The sequence below is a fragment of the Bos grunniens genome, chromosome 5, assembly GCF_055505025.1.
Source record: "Bos grunniens cultivar Pamir isolate PY7600 chromosome 5, Bosgru_T2T1.0, whole genome shotgun sequence".
Taxonomy (NCBI): Eukaryota; Metazoa; Chordata; class Mammalia; order Artiodactyla; family Bovidae; genus Bos; species Bos grunniens.
Genome location: NC_141169.1, coordinates 63,666,247 through 63,676,881, shown reverse-complemented (window position 1 = coordinate 63,676,881; position 10,635 = coordinate 63,666,247). Strand labels below are relative to the sequence as shown.

The 10,635-nt window shown below is 40.7% G+C and overlaps 1 long non-coding RNA gene and 2 other non-coding genes across 4 annotated transcripts in view; 1 reads left to right on the top strand and 2 right to left on the bottom strand.

Annotated features, from left to right (window-relative positions):
• Window positions 1-2,729: 2,729 nt before the first annotated feature.
• Window positions 2,730-2,801, bottom strand: TRNAW-CCA (transfer RNA tryptophan (anticodon CCA)). Its single transcript has one exon. It is a non-coding gene; the product is annotated as a tRNA-Trp (tRNA).
• A 343-nt stretch (window positions 2,802-3,144) lies between these two features.
• Window positions 3,145-10,635, top strand: part of LOC147372259 (uncharacterized) — a 44,146-nt gene continuing 36,655 nt past the window's right edge. Inside the window, exon 1 of one of the 2 annotated variants that reach the window (XR_015163958.1) lies at window positions 3,145-3,298. This is a non-coding gene — a long non-coding RNA (uncharacterized LOC147372259). The remainder of the gene's footprint in view (window positions 3,299-10,635) is intronic. The other variant, XR_015163957.1, reaches the window with a different exon arrangement.
• TRNAD-GUC (transfer RNA aspartic acid (anticodon GUC)) lies at window positions 3,429-3,500 on the bottom strand. The gene has a single exon. It is a non-coding gene; the product is annotated as a tRNA-Asp (tRNA).

The window sequence follows — 10,635 nt, the reverse complement described above, 5'->3', positions numbered from 1 at the left end:
GTTGCAGTGCACAGGCTTTTCATTGTGGTGGCTTCTTTGTTGCAGAGCACGGGTTCTAGGGTGTGTGGGCATCAGCATCTGTGGCACTTGGGCTCAGTAGGTGTGGTTTCCTGGCTCTAGGGCAAAAAGGCTCAATAGTTGTGGCCCCAGGCTTAGTTGCTCCTTGGCAGGTAGGATATTCCTGGATGAGGGATCAAACCTACATCTCCTGCACTGATGGGCAGGTTCTTTACCACTGAGCCACCAAGGAAGCCCTGTGTATTTTATCTTATGTGACTCTCTTAACAACTCTGTGAGGTAAGTGGGGCCTCCAGTCCAGCTTTGCTCTTTAGGCCCGTGATTCTTTTATTTTAGCTTGCATCAGAATCACCTGGAAGGCCTGGTTAAAACTCAGGTTGGTAGGCCCACCCACAGAGTTTTCTGAGTCTGTGAGTCTGGAGTGGGGCCTGAAATTTTACGTTTTTAACTTGTTTCCAGGATGCTGGTCCAGCAACAGCGGTTCTAGGCTATTTTTCACGTTCTTTGTAAAGCCACAGCTGACCTTGTCACATTTTTAAATAATGGCTCTTCATTGCTTGCAGAATAAAATCTAAATTAGTTAGAATGGCACAAAAGGTCCTGGGTGAGCTGACTCCTGTTTACCTTTACAGCTTTACTTCTCTCTTCCTCTCCAGCAATAATGAATAACTATTAATAGCAGTTCTCCAAAGAAGTTGTATTAGTTTGCTGGGACTGCCAAATAAAATGATTTACAAGGTAATACAAACTGCTCTGTCTGCCTCACAAGAGTATGATTTTGTACAAATGAGATACGTCCCAGCTAAGATTAAGTGTCTTGAAATGGCACCCCACTCCAGTATTCTTGCCTGGAGAATCCCATGGACGGTGTCGCAAAGAGTCGGACACGACTGAGCGACTTCACTATGCTGCATATGCAAAGTTGCCAGGGGCGAAAATGACCATTACTTCCATTATGGGCTGAATTGTGTTCCCTGATTTCATTCATATATTGAAGCCCTAATCCCTTGGTACTTCAAAATGTGGCTGTATTTCCAAGGTAAGGCCTTTTAAGAGGTGATTCAGTTAAATGAAGCCACGAATGGGCCCTAATTTGATCTGATTGGTGTCCTGAAAGAGGAAACTTGGACACATACAGAGATACTAGGGATGTATGCGTACACAGGAAAGACCATGTGAAGACATAGCAAGAAAGTGGTCATCTGTGAGTGAAGGACAGGCTTCAGAAGAAACTAGCTGTACTGTCACTTTGATCTTGGACTTCCAGCCTTCAGAACTGTCAGAAAATAAATTTCTGTCGTTTAAAAGCTACCCAGTCTGCGGTATTTTGCTGTGGCAGCCCTAGGAAGCTAATACATATAAACCTCAGCTTTTATAGTTGGAAGATGTCAGATCCCAGGGTATTAAGTGACAGTGCTTGACTCATAGAAGGCATTCACATATGTCCACTGGATGGAATGCCTTAAAGTCACATAGAAGCTTTCATTATTTTTCAAGATCTTCCTTTATGAAGACTTTCTGAACTACCTAATGTCCATATTTTAGCACCCTCACACCACTCTGTTTTTGCCACTCACGCTAATATATTATGGTGTTTGGTTACTTAAGGTATCTTTTTTTCTGCTGCTCAAAAAATCACTTTTACTGGGTGTAATCTTTTCCTCAATGTTCATTGCAGTATCAGTGGTCCATAAATATCTGTTGAAATGTATGATCTAATCTCAATCCAACCAAAAAAGAAAGCAAAGACTACACAAAAACATGATGTCCAATGCTAGAATAGGCTGAAATGTAAGAAATTAGTATTTGCCATATTCAAAATACTGAGCAAGAAAACTCAAGGGCTTGCGTGGAATATACCCAATAAAAAACCCCCCAAACTAATAATTTCTCATAGTCTTGCCATTTACTTTTTGTACAACAAATATTTGACACATGCCTCTAAGGCACTATTCAGTACCAAGAGTCCTGGAACTTACAAAGGTGAATGAGTAAGCTTTGCTTCCTGCTATGAGACTAATAGTTGAAAGTGGTACCTAATTTATTACTACTTGCATTAGTTGATGAAAAGATAAAAGATGCATTGGTATCACTTAGGGCCAACGGCTTCTAGGCAGTTTTTTCAATAGTTTGTTTCAACCTTTAATATAAGATAGTGAAGACTGGGAGCTGGAGTCATTCACCAGGTTCAGGGTCTTGGGTTAGTCATTATGTAGTGTGCCACAGTTTCACCTGCAAGACTGTACAGCGTGCACATGTTGATGTAAACTATTACACAGAGTTAGAAATTGCACCTTGTTGGACTTGCTTTCCAAAGGGAAACAGGTCTAAAATTGTTTTTGGAAAAACAGCTCGTACGGTTTATGTATTATTGTACGTTCCCTGTTACGGACCACCATCAGCTAATATGCTCACTAATGCACAACAGTAACAACCACATCACTATGCATTATGAATGTTCAATGACAGAGAATTCACAAGGCTCAACAGTGAAAAAAAAAAGACCAAAACCACCACCTTTAAGGTGATCCTTGTCTTTTGGCAGACTAAGGTAATCTTTGTCTTCTTGCAGACTAAGGATTACTGGGATAACATTTGGACAAGGAAGATGTAATCCTGCAATGAAAGGTATTTCCAGAAAATGGCGGGAACACATCTAGCCTGAATACATCTAGTTCATAGAAACCAGAAGGCCTAAAAGTAAAAGGCCATGACCCCGACGTGATTCGAACACGCAGCCTTCTGATCTGGAGTCAGACGCGCTACCGTTGCGCCACGAGGTCCTGCTGGGCTGTAGTTCGCGCAGTTTCTTAGGACTCCGGTAAAATGGCGTCTCTTCCGGGAGCGCTTCGCCTTTCCTTCCATTCTTTCCTTGCTTCTCCATCGGAGACTGATTCCTTTAGCTGCAAGATTTTCCTCATAGCTAGCCCTCTACCTAGGCTAGGATGGGATTAACAGACGCGGGAGAATGGAGTTTCTCATTTAGTCGAGTCTCCGGGGTCAAAGGAAACTGGTCCTTCCCCTTTTTCTGTAAGCGGTTTCCGTTCCAACCCGCCTGGTTAAGGGCGGAGCCTCGGCCCTCTCTCCCTACCCTCTCCTGTTTCCGTAGGCCGAGTTCGTGACCTCCATTTGGAATTTGGCGGGGCGCTACTGCGCAGGCGTTTGCCACCCAGTGATAGCTTGTTGCTGGAAGCGAGCAGCGGGCGTTCTCCAAACATTTACTTAATCCTTCTGAAAACAGTATAAAGCGTTTACCTTCAGTGTTGGCTTTTACTTCACGGTGAGCTTAAAAGTTATCATTTTGAAAAGACGCACTTACAGAAAATAACAGCATGTTGTATTTGTTAGCTGTATCGGCCAGTTGAAATATGGGAAATATTTGTGATGGTTAGTAAAAAAGAAGTACCAACCTCCCCGTCGGGGAATTGAACCCCGGTCTCCCGCGTGACAGGCGGGGATACTAACCACTATACTAACGAGGAGCTGCTTCTGAAGTGACTCACAAATGTTGCTTTAAAGTAATATTTCTCTCTCTTCTGCCACCACCTGCAAATGTGAAAACCCCCAACAGTCGCTCTATTGCTGCTCACATCTGTTCTAGGCGCCTTGGACTCTTTTCTCAGTGAGAAGAGTAAATGATTTAGAATAAATGAAACAAAATGAGCCTCAAGTTTTAGTGATGGTGAATTGCTGAACATAGTTTGCTGGAATTTTTCATGCTTTCCAGATGATTTAGGTTTCTGGTGGGAGGTTTTTGTTTTGATAATTTAGTTTTTTAGTCACCAAGAATACGTGAGTTGAAGCAGCGTTTTTTTTTTTTTTTTAATTTTAACTTTATTGGCGTATAGTTGATTTATAATGTTTTAGGAAGCAGAGCTTTACTTCCACAAATTTATATTTTCTTTTTTTAGTCGAAGTTCAAGAATATCACATGGTTGCCAGATGTCCTGGGCAGTCAGAGTTGTTCTATGGTCCAGTGTCTCTTCAAACAGTTTGTAAGCTTTTGAGACACAAAAGGACTCACGTAGGCCAAAGGAAATTGCATTCGCTGATTTTTCTTGTATTTAGGTCTTTTTCCTGAGGCATGTACAATTTAATCGGAAATGACAAATACTTACATGGTTAAATAATAATACATTTAAATAATTCAAAACCAAGGATGTGCCATTGATTAAACATAGGGTTAGGAAAGAACACTAACATTAATTTGTATTATCCTGAGCCTTTTCTTAAACAGGACCAACCCCGTTCTCAGGACAATCAAGAGGGCTTCACCTACAAACTTACGATGGTAACTCTAAATAAGCGAATATATAGTTACAAACTGACATGATTTAAAGTTTTTATTATAGAACTTTAATTTATATCTCTTAAGACACATTCCTTGTACTGTGAATTAGTATATTTTTATAGAGCACAAGTTGCATGGTGTTTTCCATCTGATGAAAGTGATTTTGGATTAAACACATTAAAAAAAAAATGGCAATTTCTGAAACCTGTTTTGGTACCTTTTTCTTTCTTTCACTCTTAAATACACCCAGAGCTTCAATAAAACTCAGTGTCCCCGGGCCTTCTCCCACTTCTGACCCTCCAATAACTCTTGCGAAGTCCAAAGGGCACTTTGATAACTATGATGATGTCCTTTTCCGGTTAAGATTGAAGGGACTTGCCTCAGATCTCTCACTTGGAGGGCTGCAGGGCAATGGGAAACCAAGTCTCCAGAACTGTTTGCGTGGGGTTCCACCCTGTGGAAGAAGAGCCTTAATCTTTGTACCTTCAGAAAAGACACCATCCTTTCCATCTCAGCTAACGCTATGCCAGGAGCCACCCATGTGTTGTACTGCGCCTCTCTTGTCCTCCCTAGGGACAGGAAGAAGCAGCCTGAGTCAGCAGAGGTCCTGGAGCAGGGAACTCAACACCTGCTGTCCATCTTCCTAAAATGGAAAGGAAGAGCGAGGGTAACTAACCTGAACAGGGTAAGGGAGCTCAGAAGTTTCTCAGTGTCAGCACTGGAAGAAAGTAAAGGTCAAAATTGGACCGGCAGTACAGACGGCACAGAACTCTCTGGAGGTTAACAGTGTGATGGCAATTGATGTTACTGAAAGTTTTGAATATTGCTTTCCTAAACTGTTTGGATAGCTTGCAAAACTATTCACATTTATTTTATCTTCCCAACAAGCCCCATGAGGTCACACGGCGAGTGCTTTATTCCAATAAGAGAATCTTGTGTAGTTATACAGGTAGGAAGTGGTGAGAGGCCAGGAATCACTCAAACCTTGACTGCAAATCTTGTGCAGTTTTTACCCTGCTGCACAGTTCCACATATATGAGTATTAACAAAGAAATATGAGTCATGGAGAGAAAAGCTTCTATCACTTTGTATGTCACACTTATTCCTATGCTAATATTTACTAATCTCTCTTAGCAGACACTGCAGTTATTCATTCAGTATTGAGCCTCCAGTATCCCTGACATTGCTTTAGATGCACAAGGTTTTAATTAATAAAAACAGGTTTGTTCTTGTAGAGCTTATATTCTAACAGAAGGAGGACAGACCAGAAATGATGATGATCATAAATAAATGTTCAGTTCAGTTCAGTCGCTCAGTCGTGTCCGACTCTTTGTGACCCCATTAGATGGTGACAAGAGTGCAAATATAAAAAAATGGCACTGTAAATGGGTTTGGAGAGTGGCCAGTTAAATAGAATGGTCAAAGCAAGCCTCTTTTTAAGAAGGTAACATTTGAACAGACCTGAGGGAAGTAAGAGGTGTAGTTACATAACTATCTGGGAAGCCTTTGGGACCTTAAAGTTCATTGTAGACTTTGGCTTTTATTCTGAGGAGAAATAAGGAGCTATTATGGGGCTTTGAACAGAGAAATGACATGGTCTGGTTTATGTTTTTTTTTTTTTAACTTATTTAATTAAAAAAATTAATATTTACTTGGTTGCACCAGGTCTTAGTTGTGGCATATGGGATATTTACTTGCAGCATGCAGGATCGAGTTCCCTGATCAGGGACTGAACCTGGCTCCCTGCACTGGGAGCACAGAATCTTAGCCACTGGACCACCAGGGAAATTTCTAGTTTATGTTTTAAAGGGTTCTTAGCTCAATCGTGGACAAGAGAAGCAGCAAGGAGCCCAAAGAGGTCTATTGCAGTAATGATAGTGGTTCAGGCTGGGGTGGGAGTGGTCGGGAATGTGAAAAGAGCTGATATAATCTGAAGGTAGAGCCAATACAATCTTCTGGTAAAGTTACTGTGAGGTGTGAGAGTGAAAGAGAAATCAAAGACACTTCTAAAATTTTTGGCCTGATGAAAGAATAGAGTTACCGTCAATTGAAGTCAAGAAGAATAACACTCAACTTCAGAGCACGCTATCCATATGGACAGTCCAATGTCAGGAGCACAGCTGGTAATAAGGCAGGCCATCATCCCCTTTCAGGAATTGAAATAGCTCAACTGGAATTTCATCACCTCCACTAGTTTTGTTCATAGTGATGCTCTCTAAGGCCCACTTGACTTCACATTCCAGGATGTCTGGCTCTAGGTGAGTGATCACACCATCGTGATTATCTTGGTCATGAAGATTTTTCTGTACAGTTCTTCTGTATATTCTTGCCACCTTGGACACTCTGTGGCCATCGTTCCTTGAATTCTGCAACATGGCAACTCTGCCAGTAGAGCAGTATTTTGGGGGATAAGAAGCATTTTAGTTTGGGATGTGTTAAGACTGAGACATACAGAAGGCAGTTGAATGTAATAGTTGAATATTCGTTGTACCGGTCATTGTACCAGCACAGTGTGGAGGGCAGGAGATATGGTGATGAACAAAGACAGACCCTGACCTCACTGAGCTTCCATTTTAATAGTTGAGACAGAGAATAACTACAACGACAACAACAACAAAAATGTAAAATTACAAATGTAACAGTTTTTAAGAAGAAGATGCAGAAAGAGCTTTCTTGGTAGGTGGAACTGGATGTGCAGAGATTATAGGAACTGAGGAAATGTGGTGAGCATAGGGGCTGAAAGAAGGCTGACGTGACCAGGGAGCATGAGGAAGGTCACAGGAGAGACAAGGCTGAAAGGCCAGTGGGAGTGAGACAAAGTCTCTTAGGCTGTGATAAGAACTTTGCCCTCTGATTCATTCAGTTCAGTTCAGTTCAGTTGCTCAGTCATGTCCAACTCTTTGCAACCCCATGGACTCCAGGCCTCCCTGTCCATCACTAACTGCCGGAGTTTACTCAAACTCATGTCCATTACGTCGGTGATGCCATCCAACCATCTCACCCTCTGTCCTCCCCTTCTCCTCCTGCCTTCAATCTTTCCCAGCATCAGGGTCTTTTCAAATGAGTCAGTTCTTCCCATCAGGTGGCCAAAGTATTGGAGTTTCAGCTTCAGCATCAGTCCTTCCAATGAATATTCAGGAATGATTTCCCTTAGGATGGACTGGTTGGATCTCCTTGCAGTCCAAGGAACTCTCAAGAGTCTTCTGAAACACCACAGTTCAAAAGCATCAAACCTTCGGTGCTCAGCTTTCTTTATAGTCCAACTCTTACATCCATACATGACTACTGGAAAAACCATAGCTCTGACTAGACGGACCTTTGTTGGCAAAGTGATGTCTCTGATTTTTAATATGCTGTCTAGGTTGGTCATAACTTTCCTTCCAAAGAGAAAGCGTCTTTTAATTTCATGGCTGCAGTCACCATCTGCAGTGATTTTGGAGCCCAAAAAAATAAAGTCTGACACTGTTTCCACTGTTTCCCCGTCTACTTGCCATGAAGTGATGGGACCAGATGCCATGATCTTAGTTTTCTGAATGTTGAGTTTTAAGTCAACTTTTCACTCTCCTCTTTCACTTTCATCAAGAGGCTCTTTAGTTCTTCTTCACTTTCTGCCATCAGGGTGGTGTCATCTGCATATCTGAGGTTATTGATATTTCTCCCAGCAATCTTGATTCCAGCTTGTGCTTCATCCAGCCTAGCATTTCACATGATGTACTCTGCATATAAGTTAAATAAGCAGCATGACAATATACAACCTTGATGTACTCCTTTTCCTATTTGGAACCAGTCTGTTGTTCCATATCTAGTTCTAACTGTTGCTTCTTGACCTGCATACAGATTTTTCAGGAGGCAGGTCAGGTGGTCTGGTATTCCATCTCTTGAAGAGTTTTCCACAGTTTATTGTGATCCACAGAGTCAAAGGCCTTGGGTAGTCAATAAAGCAAATGTAGATGTTTTTCTGATTCATTACTATTTATTTATTATTTTTAGAATTTATTGAGGTATAATTTACAAACAGAACAATTCATTTTTTAGGCATACAATTCTATGAATTGTCACTACAATCAAATTATGGGCAATTTCCATCACTTTCATCAGAAAGTCACCTTATGGCCCTTTACAGTCAGTCCTCTGCCTCCAGTCCCAGGCACCACTGATCAGATTTTCATTTCTATAGAATGTCATATTAATGGAACTGTGCAGTTTGTAGCCTTTTGAATATAGCTTCTTTCACTTAGCATTGTGCTTTGGAGAGTCATCTATGTTGTGTGTATCAGTAGTTTTTTTAAAATTGATGATTAGTGTTCTATTGTATGGATGTTTGTTTATACACTCACTAGTTAGTGGACGTTTGCATTTTTTCTAGTTTTTAACTAGTATTAAAATAGCTATTACAGACATTAGTGTACAGGTTTTTGTGTGGACATGCATATTCATTTCTCTTGGGTCAATACCTAGATGGGACTGCTGAGTCTTAGGGTTTTACCTTCACAAGAAACTACCAAACTGTTTTCCTAAGTGGGTGTAACATTTTGCATTTCTATCAACAATATACGAGAGTTCTTATTGTCTCATATCTTTGCCAGCACTTGCTATTATATTTTTTATTTGAGCCTTTCTAATAGACGTGTTTCTGGAGAAGGAAATGGCAACCCACTCCAGTATTCTTGCCTGGAGAATCCCACGGACAGAGGAACCTGCCAGGCTACAGCCCATGGGGGTCACAAAGAGTCGGACACAACTGAGTGACTAACACCAACAACAATAGATGTGTAGTGGGATCTCACTGTAGTTAATTTTTTTGTGATGCTGATGTTAATTTTTTTTTAAATTGAAGTATAGTTGATTTGCAATGTTGTATTAGTTTCTGGTATCCAGCAAAGGAATTCAGTTATATATACACATATATCTATTCTCTTTTTCACATTCTTTTCCATTATGTTAATACAGGATATTGAATATTGTTCTTTGTGCTATACAATAAGACCTTGTTGTTTATCCATTCTATATATAATAGTTTGCATTTGCTAGACTCAAGTTCCTAATGCAACCCTCCCTGACCCTCTGTTCACTATAGTTTTAATGTGCCTTTCCCTCATAATTAATGGTGCTGAGCATATTTTCATGGATTTATTTGTGTATCCAAGTCTTTGGCCATTTGAGAATTGGGTTGTTTTATTATAGAATTGTTGAAAGTTTTTTGTACATTTTGATTACTAGTCTTTTTATCAGATATATCATATCTGAAATATGTCTTGGGAAATAGCAACATATATGTGTGATATATATGGGTGTCAGTGTCTTGTATTTTTATTCTCTTTAATAACTTTTTTGTTTCATAGCATGCATGACCTGGTTTCTCATGTCTCTTCCCTTTTTTCTCTATTATGCTCACTTTCTCAACCCAACTTTTGGGCGTAATGTAAATAAGAACTTGGGCTAACTCACTGCTCAACCTTCCTTCTTCCCTACCCTCCTTCCCACAATTAAAGAAGAGTCTAAATTGCTTCTGAGTAGCTTCTGGATTCTATAATCGTTCATTCACAGAAACATTATTTTTATACATTAAATCACCGAGATTCCCATGCAAATATGAGAATTAACCCTCCCTAAACATTAAAATTCAAAGTTAAATGTTTATGGTTTGGGTCTGGAAGACAGACCTAGATGGGTACATGTTTAGATTATTAAGGGGAAAAAAAGCATACTTCACTTTTTCCTGGCCTGATTTATTTAACCAATAATCCAAAGTTAAAACTGAGAGACAAAAGTGTGGCCCCTGTAGTTCAATCAGCCTTTTCCTTCTCATTAAAAACACACCCATGGGGATGGTGACCCTTAGATCCCTGGTTGGGGAACTAAGATCCCATAGGTCTCAACATGAGTTTGCATGCTGCAACTAAGATGCAGGGAAATAAGTAAAAATATATATTAAAAGGCACAACCAACCCTTATTGCTTTATTCTTTGTGCCAGGCATGGAGCTAGGCATTGGGGACAACCATATGGATAAGACTCATATCCTACCTTGAGGAACTAAGATCATGTGGGAGGTAGACCCTTTGACTGATACAGTTATAATACAGTTTGTTAAGTGCTCTGGTGGAGGCATAGGCAAGGCTCATTGAGAACCTGGTAAGTGTTCAGTTCAGTCACTCAGTCACTCAGTCGTGTCCGACTCTGCGACCCCATGGACTGCAGCACGCCAAGCCTCCCTGTCCATCACCAACTCTCGGAGTTTACTCAAACTCATGTCCATTGAGTCGGTGATGCCATCCAACCATCTCATCCTCTGTCCTCCCCTTCTTCTCTTCACCTTCAATCTTT